The sequence below is a fragment of the Chinchilla lanigera genome, unplaced genomic scaffold, assembly GCF_000276665.1.
Source record: "Chinchilla lanigera isolate Chin_1 unplaced genomic scaffold, ChiLan1.0 scaffold00064, whole genome shotgun sequence".
NCBI classification, from domain to species: Eukaryota; Metazoa; Chordata; class Mammalia; order Rodentia; family Chinchillidae; genus Chinchilla; species Chinchilla lanigera.
The window spans coordinates 13,271,097-13,282,468 of NW_004955465.1; the positions used below are offsets into that span (position 1 = coordinate 13,271,097).

The 11,372-nt window shown below is 50.3% G+C and overlaps 4 non-coding genes across 4 annotated transcripts; 1 reads left to right on the plus strand and 3 right to left on the minus strand.

Annotated features, from left to right (window-relative positions):
* Nucleotides 1-3,351: 3,351 nt before the first annotated feature.
* Trnas-aga lies at nt 3,352-3,433 on the minus strand. Its single transcript has one exon. It is a non-coding gene; the product is annotated as a tRNA-Ser (tRNA).
* Nucleotides 3,434-4,657: 1,224 nt separating this feature from the next.
* On the plus strand, nt 4,658-4,747 carry Trnar-ucu. Its single transcript is given in 2 exon segments — nt 4,658-4,694; nt 4,712-4,747. It is a non-coding gene; the product is annotated as a tRNA-Arg (tRNA).
* Nucleotides 4,748-10,728: 5,981 nt separating this feature from the next.
* Nucleotides 10,729-10,801, minus strand: Trnak-uuu. The gene has a single exon. It is a non-coding gene; the product is annotated as a tRNA-Lys (tRNA).
* A 259-nt stretch (nt 10,802-11,060) lies between these two features.
* Trnam-cau lies at nt 11,061-11,132 on the minus strand. Its single transcript has one exon. It is a non-coding gene; the product is annotated as a tRNA-Met (tRNA).
* Nucleotides 11,133-11,372: the final 240 nt, after the last annotated feature.

Genomic DNA, 11,372 nt, shown 5'->3' on the forward strand with positions numbered 1-11,372 from the left:
CGCTCGCGTCCGCCTCGCCCCGCGCAGGCTCGGCCCCGCGCGCACTCCCAAGCGGGGCCTGGACCCTGCGTTCAAAAAACCGCCGAGCAAGGGCGCCGGGGCGACGCTCGGCGGCGGGCGGGCCTGGCCTGGGCCCCACCACAGGTCTCTGTCCCGGATGCGGTTTCTTTTTGTTTGTGTTCCGGTACCGGGAATCGAACTCATGACCTCGCGCTTGCCAGGCAGGCGCTGTGCCGCTGAACTAAATCCCCGGCCCCTCGATGCGATTTCATACTTGACCAGAGGGAAGTGGGCGAGTCGGGGGTTCTGCTCCCCACCCTGGAGATTCCCTGCCCTCCGCCCGGCAGCCGCGCAGACTGCGTGCTTGTAGTGTTGCGGAGATCAGAGAGGGCAACGCGGGAAGGGGGGCGCACTGGCTTTGCGCGCACACCCTTCACCTTGACCTTATGGTGTCCCAAAGAGCTGAGCGCCAGAAACAAGGAGAGGCTCTAGTTTCACTCATTTGGATGATGGCTTTGGTCTTCCGAAACTGGGGGCGTGGGGCAAGTGAGGGCACAGAAGCAAGACAACGCAATGAATGACTTAGCCTTGAGAGAAGACAGAGACATAAACCCCGCGGGAACAAGGTGACGTGAACTGTGTTTGCAGGACGTGCTCGCCGATCTTACCTGCAGCAGAATAAGAATTATAGCTACGGAGGGGCGGGTCCGAGGAGGGTTACTTTCAATTGGGTCCATTGCCTAAGCCTGGCATAACAATAATTTTGTCACAAAGGTACATTGTTGTGGGTGTATAATATCCATGTTTACTCTAGAATATTTCTACAGTTGAAGTATTAACTTTAATTTTATCAGTTTTCTTAAAAAATTTATGAGTTTTCTTATATTAAACAATGACTACGTAACTGCAAACATAAAGTATTGAATTTTTAATATGTATTGAGTGTTTTTTAAAAAGCATCAAAATTTTCAACACCAAGTGTTTTTTGGTGTACAAAGTTTAAAAGACAACAGAGATACATTCCTATATGAACTATAATGAAAACACCAATGGAACTGTACTACAAAAATAACCTTTGCTTCAGCTGTCACACCCGAGGCAGTCTTCACACATGACATCTGCATGTTCCACACACACAGCTCACTTACATTGACAGCACAAGTGCTTAGCTTTCCTTTTCTATGTGGGAAGCCATCTTGTCACCACTCTTCTCTTCTGCTTTTGTCAGGAGCTTCCTACTGTATTGCACGATGTGCACTTAGCAGGAAAATAAGATAGCAATAAAATATCAAATATGTGATGAGTGCTTAGAATAGACATCAACATGTTCACATCAACTATGCCTACAAAACCTAAAAGATGACATCAGAAATAAAAACCTGTGTGAGCTACAAGGTAAATACAAAGGTCTACCACAGGAATAATCTTTGCTTCAACAGTCACACCCAAGGCAGTCTTCACACATAACAACTGCATGTTCCATGCGCAAGTATCGCTTACATTGATAGCATATATTTTGTTTTTCTGCCCTATTTTGTATGGCGCAGTTGACATCGTTTTTATTTCCCTGTTGTCATAGTAGGCCTTTGTGATGCTGCCTGTTCACCTGTCAGCTCACCAGGGTGCTTCACAATTTTGTTATGTAGTTCCCTGGGAGAAACACTTTGTTTTTTCTCTGCTGCAAATGATCTCTTATGAGTTCCAGTGTCATTATTATTTTATAAACCTCAAACCCATTTTGATAAGTCTTTTATATCCATAAGTCTTTTACATTCCTGCAATTACCATGAGAAAGCCCTGCTAAGTATAGCAGACCTAGGAATGTTTTCAGTTCAACCAGTGAGGTATCATAATAAACACATTTCTGAGTATGACTATTGGTACATACAAAACATTCTACTTGTATTTCATCATCTGTGTGTTGTACATCTTGTAGCATTTCATCTGCTGCAAACAATTTGTAACATTCAATGGCAGTGCTGCATTCTGTCCAATAGGCTTCACCCCTGCCAAGATCCCCACTATATTTTTGGACCTAATTCTATCATTGGATCATTGGATGAATGGTACACCATTTTGTACCATTTTGGCTAGTCAAATATGTACTCACAATGCTGTTGTTTTCATCATCTGAATCAGAGAGGTCTCCATTCCCTGTATCTGTCTCAGTCTATTCTTGCTCCGTTTCATTGCCATAGGAACTTTGGCTCGCATGGCCAATGTCATCACCCGTGCACAAGTTACCTGATTATTCACATGAGTCCTCTTCCAAAACTTGCAAATCTAGTTTTTCATGTGCCATTGTACTGAATCGGGCTACTTCTACCAGAAAAATCAAAAGAATACTTTTTTAAAAAAAATCCTAAATGCACAACTATTGCCACTTTGGAGCCCCTGTACACACCATGCAGCTCTTCTGCCAAGTGGGTGAAAGCACAGCTGGGTTCCTGCTGTGGCCACATCCAGCTACTGTGAGCCACACCTACATTCCATTACAGTCAAGTACTTGTTTACTTAATAAAAGAATGGTGTGAGTGTATTCCCCCTCCCCTTGCTCAGGGAAGCATACACAAAACCTGTTAGATGAGCACTATGGACGTAAAAATACAGTTTTGACACTTTTGCACAGGTGCACACACCTTGCCATTCATTGTACCAAGGGAGTGAACACAATGGTTGAACATAAATGTTCCTCCTCCTCCTTCTTCTTCTTCTTCTCCTTCTTCTCCCCCTCTTCCTCTTCCCCCTCCCCCTTCCTCCTCCTCCTCTTCCTCCTTCTTCTTCTTCTTCTTCCTCACCCCCTCCTCTTCCTCCTCTTCTTATTTTTTTAGACAGGATCTTGCTATGCAGTTCACGCTGGTCTTGAGCTCACTTCGTAGTCCAGGCTGGTCTCAAACTCGCAAGGATCCACCTGCCTCAGCCTCCCGACTGCTGGGATTACAGGCATGCGCCCGGTGATCAAAGATTTCTTCTTAAAAAAAAAAAAAAGATTTCTTCTTGTATTCGCCAGCCCCAGCTACTGAGACGCACAGCCGGCTGTTATTATGCAAAAGTACAAGCTGACATTGGAAAAGTACAGGATGGTTGGTTTCAACCCAGTGTTAGTCCCTGTTAGGGGATTGAACACGGACTCACGGGGCAAGGTGGAAGTCTGTTCTGATGGGTTGTACAGGGCCTCGTCTGGCTGGCGGTGGGAGGAGTATGACACTAAAGGGCCGGTGCCTGGGGCAGGGTAGGGCGAAAGCAGCACCACAAAACCCGGACAAGGAGTTCACATACCTACCACCTTCTTTCCGGCCCTGGGCCATGACCGCACCGTGACCCCTTGTGCCTGACCTGCGATAAAACTCGCGTAGTCGGCAGGATTCGAACCTGCGCGGGGAGACCCCAATGGATTTCTAGTCCATCGCCTTAACCACTCGGCCACGACTACAGCCGCTTTGTTTTTCTTCGCACAGAATAAAGGGATTCAGCACGTCCCCACCCCAGCGCCTTCACCAGGAGCAACTGGGTCCGCCCGTCGCCCGCGCCTGCGCCTGCTTCCTCGGGACGAGTCCGCCTCTGCGCAGGGCGTGGCAGTCCTCGCGTGGGTCGGCGTCCACGCGGCCCAAGTGGAGTCGGCGTTCACGAGGGGACCGAGGGCCCCAGGGAGGACGCAGCGGCCCCCGGGGAGAGGGCAAGGCGGGTCCCACCCGGCCTCCCGCCTGCGCCCTCCACCCTGAACCCGGCGCCCACGGCAGCATCTCCGGGGCGTGAAGAGTTGTGCAAACCCCAGGGCACCTGCTTTTTCCAGGCAGGAGAAGAGGAAACGTGGGTGTACGAACTGATCCAGGAGCACCCGTGGGACCCTGGCTGCTTTCTTAAAAAAAAAAAAAAGAAAAAGAAAAAAATTAATAACTAGCATGTTTTCCCCCCAAGGTGCTGAATGTGATGCATTTCGAGAAAGGTTAAATGATCGCTTTTATCTAACACACCAGACTCAACCAGAAGCAGTAAACATTTCTCTACAGTTCTATTTAATCCAATATCACTGAGGAAGTTTTCTTATTAAAAAAAGTAGATCTAATTTAAGATCAAATGATTACCCAAAGAAGATCAATTAGATTAATGAACAGAAGAAACGCAGCCCTGGAGGGGGCGTGGGGGCGCACGCCTGTAATCCCCTGCTCGGGAGGCTGAGGCAAGAGGAACACCTCGAGTTCGAGCTTTTCCGTGCTGCCTACCAGTAGAGAGTTCAAGGCCAGCCTGGACTACGTGGTGAGCCCCCGTCTCACTCCGGGAATATACAGATTCGGGGTTTCCTGTTTCAGGTGTTTGTTCATCTCCGAGGGAGGGGGCCAGCGTACCGTCCACGGACGCCAAGCGCGTCCCAGGGGAGCAGCTCTACGTGGCACGTCGGCCCCAGCAGTCGCCAAGAGGACCCTGCGCGGGGAAACCCGGGAGGCCGCGAGCCCCCGACGCGCCCAGCCAGCCGGGTTCGCTTAGTGCGCCACCCGCAGAACCGAATAGGAGCCGGCCGCGCCTGGGGAGGCCACAGCACGGGGACCTGGGTCTGGAGAGCCATGTTGGACGCGTGTTTTGATCCTCCACCGAACTGTTCCTTAGCCTAGAGACACGGCAGATAATTGCCTTAGGAGGGGGGAAGAAAACGCGAGCGGGCTCTGTGGCGCAATGGATAGCGCATTGGACTTCTAGCGAATATCTGACAGAAATTCAAAGGTTGCGGGTTCGAGTCCCGTCAGAGTCGTGGGTGTTTTTGCCCGAGAAGTAAAAAGAAAGCTAAAGGACTCTGAAAACTGGGATTAAAACGGTATCAACTACGCTTGGTGGTACACATGTGTAACCCCGCGAAGGTGAAGGCCAACAGTTCCAGCCCTGTGCTAACAATTTAGCCGTTTAGAAAGACTGACACAAAATAAAGAAGGTCTAGGAAGAAAACAATAGCAACTGAACGGGGGTTAGAGAACACACAGCTCGCTGTGAAGCCACAGGTATCCAGCTGTTGAACTCCAGACCAAGTCAGCCCTGCCCTCCGACGCCAGCAAGGGTCCGTGAGGACAGTAAGGGACCAGCTCTGCAAACTCCATTACCCCCTAATTTAGGTGAAAAGTCCAGATGAGGGTGCCTAGCATTACCTTTGATGGAAAGTGGCGGTCAGTCAACACCCTCCGCCCCCCCCCCCAGTGTAGACGCAGGACGGCCCCAATCCTCCCCAGAGTCCCCTGCTTTGGCCTCATGGCAGGCATCCGGGACACCCTTTCAGAAATGGCATAGATCATGAAAATCAATCCGTTTCTTAACAGATAACATTGTATAATGTGCTCTAGGAACGTGCACATAGCCGTATAACCCTCCCTTTGCTGTGTGTCGCGTGGACCTTACAGCTGCAGTGCTGTCGACTACACAAGTATCGGGTCTTTCTCTGTATGGACTGTATACTGTTTCACAGCACTGGCTGGCTGCACCCTTGTGCTGAAAAAACTTGCACCCGAAACCCGGGTCTTCTGCACCTGTGGCCCCTGGGACGACCCTTCTGCTTACAAAGGGACAGGAACCAGGCTGTGCTTCCGGCCACAGACCCACTACAGTGTCCACAGCGCCTGCATCCGGGCTCCTACCAGGGACGCGGAGGCAACTGGTCAACCTCTGCCTTTGTTGCGCAGACTACAGCCCAGACCCTGAGGGCTGAGTTAGGCTGAAGCGTCAAGGTGACCATTGCAGAAGGTAGTAAATGGCAGGGGCCGTGATGGTGGAGAAAGGGGCCAAGTCGTTGTTAACCACGAGGGAAAGTAAACAATGTGTGGATCAGCAAATCCATGATAGCAGGCGTGCATGTTATTCAGGAAAACAGAAAACTGCACACCAAAGAGAGACTCTATTTTATTTTTTTAATTTTTATTAGTGCGTGTTTCCAGCATGTAGTGTTGGCATTCCCTGTGTGGAAGCAGCACTGCATACAACGCATCTCGGTGGACACTGCTGACAATGTCTCTTTTGATGGCATCTAGATAAGGTACATGGAGAGGTCAGTGATGAGGCTCTCATACATCACACCAGCCTTGTGGAAAGCCGAGCTCCTGAGAAACCCTCACAGCGGGACGACCGATAGCCTTTGTTTTCAACCTTAATGTAGGGACCACTAGCGTCACCATGCCGCATCTGGAGACAGACAGGAAGACGTGTGGATAGGAGGCTGCCCTGAGCCAGGGGTGTGGCCTGTGCTGCCGGCCGGGGCCAAGTGCGTCCCCGCTCCAGGTCCTGCCCAGCTCAGTTTCTCGTGGTGATTCCCTTACCTCCTTCCTGCTGGCCCCACGGGAGCCTCGGAGCCCAGCCATGGCCCTGACCCTCGATCTGGAGTTCGGTGAGGGACCTGTGTGATATTTGACCTGGAGCAAAATGCCACGAACAGACTCGAGATTCATTCAACAGGCGGATACTTACAACTACACTAACAGGGAGGACAGGCACCCAGGCCCCAGGGAAGCTGGCTGAAGAAAAGCGTGTGTTGGGCAGTGAAGTTTCTTCTTTGCAGAGAATTCCCAGGAAACCCTCAGATCTTCACAATGAGGACTGTGGTAAGAGTTCAAGAAAGAGTTTCCCTGAATTATTTCGTGAATCTAAAAGTAACAAAAGTTTGTGACCGTTGCCTTAAGTACCTTATAGGTCATGAATAATGAACAAATGTTCATTAACAATAAAGAACGCATTAGGCTTTCTTATCCCTGTCCAATCACATAGCCTCCCTCCTCTGTAAATTTACCCCGAGCTTCGCCTGATCTGGGGCGGTCTTCTCTGAGGGTGTGAGTCAGATGCCCTTCCTGTTTCAGTTTACCATTGATTGTTTTTGAGACAGAGTCTCCTGTGTAGTCCAGGCTGGGCTGCAATTTGGGATCTTTCTGCCTCAGCCTCCCTACTGCTGGGATCACAGGCCTGCACCACGACCCAGGGATCATATTTTAAATATATACTATATATACATTTCTACTTGACATAAAGGTTAGACTTTGTTCTTAAAATCCAGGTCTTAGATTTTGCAGCCTTGGTATTAAATGAGTCTTTCCTTCTGCTGTACAGAACCTCATTGGTCTCTTGTTGTACCCTGGAGAGAAATGGTGGTAGGTATGAGAAAAATAAAGACACAAGAAAAGAGCTGGGCCAGGTAGAGTTACCTCTTACCTGATGGGAAGAGGACTGACTTCAACAGTAGAGACGTTTATTTTATACTCTTGCAAAGTTAGTATCTTGAGAGATAATGTTGCCTAGCGACTAACAACTGTAATTGTGCAGGCAGGATGCTTTTCTCAAGACTGAGGTACCTTGCCTGCTTGAGGCACTCTGGCTCTGTCCTGCCCTCACACATATGACCAATATGCAGCTCCAGCTGCTCTCAACATTCTGCATTGCATTTTAGTCCTAGAAATCCCATTCTTGGGACTATTTCTCTGTGAAATCCAGCAGAGCTCTGCAGGGGGATCACAGAGGACTCTACTGCTGTAATCTGAGGTAGAGAACATTGGAGGCTGCCCAGGCTCCTTCAGAAGAATGAGTGTAAGTACTAAGAAAGCAGTGGGAGACTTCCCGGAGCAGCCGCAGTGCCTGGCTGCGAAGTGTGTGGCCTAATGCTGTGGAAACACGCATCTGAAACCCAGGTGTCAGCAGGTCCCTTCCATAACTGCTCAGGAAAGAGTCTGGCCTCACTTCGGGGGCTCCGGGGCTGGTTGCCTGGGTACCCCACCCCAAGCCCGGGGCCCTCTGGCTTTCTCTTCTGCATGTCCTCCCCCTCTTAAAAAGATGCTGTCCCTGGACTCAGGCCACCAAAGCCAGTGTGAATGACCTCAGCTCCACTAAGTACATCTGCAGAGACCCTATGTTCAAGTAAAGGTGTTATGAAGGTGGTACAGAGATGATATAGGGCCTCCAAATAATCCAAATGATACAAGGGAAATTATAACTCCCAACCTGCTAGATATCTGCTATGCTGAGTTCACATTCTCCAAAATCGAAGAATGAATTCTAAGGAAGAACAGATGTTAAGTCAGAAATACCTGCCAGGTGTGGTGGTGCATGCCTGTGATCCCAGCACTCAAGAGGCTGAGGGAGGAGAACTGGATTGCTGCGAGTTTGAGGCCAGTGTGGGCAGCACAGTGAGTTCAAAGCTAGCCTGAACTACATAGCTTCTCAAAGCAAAACAACTCCCTAAAGAAAATAAACTGAGAAGAGAAGGAAATATTTATTGCAGGAAAGACAGCTTTTGTCTAAGAGAGACAGAAGGGGGCCCAAAAAGTGGGTTGCCCATGAGCCTACTTCTCAAGGAAGTTTTATAGCGCAAAATCACGAGGTGGGTGCAAAATCACCATGCAGGTACAAGGTGGGACAAAACTAGGGGCAACCAATAAGATTACAAGTACAGTTACTCAGGTAATATTGATCCAGTGGGGAAGCAAGTCAGGTAGGAAGTCTGCACGGAAAGAACAAGGACTTTTCCTAGAAAGTACGGGTCAAGGTCCTGGTCCCCCACGCAGGTGACTGATGCTGTTGGCCCACTCAGGAGCCCCAAGGGAGATTTCTGAGGGTGAGATCCCAACATTGAATGTTTATGTGCAAGACATCAGCAACAAAAGCAGGCAGCATGGAGCAGAGCAGAGCAAAAGAGTGCAAGAGCAAGAGCCACTTGCATCTTTGTTGTATAATTCTTATACAGGTTGTTATCTCACATTTACATTCTTACATAGTGCTATAACTGGTACATGGATGTTTACATAACTTTGCACCTGCATTAGAAAAGTGGGGTCCCATCCTTAGGTGTCTTTAGGTGCCCTTGAGCTTTGAAGAGGTCTGAATGATTCCCATATTTAGAATATTGATCATTATTCTTTATCCCTGGGGAAGTAGGTGTAGTCACTCCATCTTTGACTTCAGGTCTGGGCTTCAAGAACTGTCTCCACCCACAGCTGTGATATATCTTCTGCACTGACTTCTTTGAGGGCCTGGCCCTGTCTGACTGCCGAACAATTCTACCTAACTTTGCTGTCTATAACAAAGGTCTGGGTGGACACAGAATTTTTTTATTTTTTATTTTTGTGAGACAGGGTGTTGCTTTCTAGTTCAGGCTGGCCTTGAACTCACTATGTAGCCCAGACTGGCCTGAAACTCACAGCAATCCTCCTGTCTCAGCCTCCAAATGCTGGCTCTACAGGTGTGTGCCACCACACCCAGCCTAGACACAGATTTTGAGGGTGACCCTATTGAACACACATTTGAGGATGAAAGACAAAGCATCAATGCCTAAGCTTGACTAACTGAGCCACAGCAAACTTTCAAGCTTGGAGACATGAATGGAGATGGCTGTGCGGAGGGGCCAGGAGGTGGAGGTGCTCACAGGCCAGCACAGTACTTCTCAGGCTACCAGACAAAAGGATGGCCTGAGAGAAAGCAGACAGTGCTCTTAATCACAATGCAGCCACGGAGGCAACTGGTGGACAAAAATCACAACATTTCTGAAAACATCAGAACAGGTAGGCTGGAGAAATAATCTGTTTTCAAAGGAGATAATAAAGTCTTAAATAAATGGGAAGACAGGTCATGTTTACGGGTAGGAAAAATGAATGTCTCAGAGATGTCATTTCCTTCTAAACTGGTCTTTGAGTGTAAATCCAGATAAAATCTAAAGGTCTTGCAAGGACCTGGTAAACAGCTGCATGGTGCTGTTGCACAGACAGGAGCTGTAAGAGCAAGAGCTGAGCGCAGGGTGGAGGTGCAGCTGGGGCAGAGATCTGCCACAGGACGGGGTAGGAGCTCGTGGGCGAAGCAGGGCAGGTCTACCTGCCTGAAAGCCGCCTGCTGCCTGGACCTCAGGCCTCTGTACCACGGAGACAGTTGGGAAGGCAGTGAGGCCATGCCTGAGGCCCAGTTTTGGGACTGGATCCACCTTCTGAGTTCAGCATCAGTCCAGGACTGGGATGCTCTGTCCTGCTCAGCATGAGGGGAAAGGGCGGCCAGGTAACTCAGCTTGTAAGTAAGATGGCGCAGGCTTGCACCCAGCGGTCTCCTGGCCCTCCTGGACCCTAATTACCCTGCCACTGACTATGCAGATTTGACCTCTCCATGGGCTTGAGATTTCAAGTGGTTCCTCCAAGGACCAGAAACGGTCGAAACCTGCCCTGCCTGAGGAGGGGCCAGGTCACACCTCAGACCAACCCAGTCTTACCCCAAATCCCAAGGCCAAAAACCCCTCCATGCCCTGAGCAGCGTGAGTGACCAACACGTACGCAGGACTCTGGACTGGGGCCTGCACCCTGAGCTACAGCCCCTTGCTTCTTAATTCATTGTATTGAGACAGGGTCCCATGAGCTGCTCAGGGTGGGTTCCCACTTACAATCCTTCTGCCTCAGCATCCCAGAGTGTTAGATTGCGGGTTTGCACCCTTTCCTGGCTTATCTCAGCATTATACTGAAACACAGGAGAGACTTTGGGACATGCTTGGAGAGGGACCCCAACCATTGAAATGTGGTCGCATGTGTTCTGGTCAAGCTCCCTTGCAACCCCTGGGATGCACAAGAAAGACATGAATACATCAAAGGCCACTGGAGGTGTCAGGTTAGAGTCACCACCCTGGGAACCTAGACTTCTGAAGCCCTTATTTCATTTCCGGGGCACTTGGGGAAGGATGGACCAGACCCTCATTGACTGTACAAATTAATTCCCACCTAATGCAAAATACTTCAGAGCCGCCTGAACAGGGACTTGAACCCTGGACCCTCAGATTAAAAGTCTGATGCTCTACCGACTGAGCTATCCAGGCTCTCTGATAATATTTTTCATGCATGACCTAAAATGACGCATAGATCGCCAGTGGGACCCTAGCTGCAAAAGTGGCCTGGTCTGCGGAGAGTGCGGGCATCTAGTCGGCAGGGGCAGTCCGAGGACGGTGCTGTCGCTGCCGGGCGCTCGGGGGAGCGGACTCCCTGGGCGCAGAGCTGGAAATGTTGCAATGCAGCAAAAACAAAAGCAGAGGGGGGGATCGGGTGCTTGTTGACGGTTGGAGCAAAAACGCACACTGCTAGCAGAGGATGGTTTCGATCCATCGACCTCTGGGTTATGGGCCCAGCACGCTTCCGCTGCGCCACTCTGCTGGCGGAAACACGTTCGCTGCCTGGTCCTTAGATCCGCGCGGACCCGCCCGCCCCGGCTCCCTCGCATCTCCCGCGCTGCCCCAGTCGAGCTGCCGCCGGCAGACGATCCCTCCGACCGCGTCCACCGCCCGGAGAGCAGAGGCCCCGCGGCCTCTCCGAGCCCGGGCACCGCATCCCGGGCGTGGGGTCCGGACCCGACCGGACGGCTTCGCCGAGCGGATCCCCCGGGCGGGCGCCCCC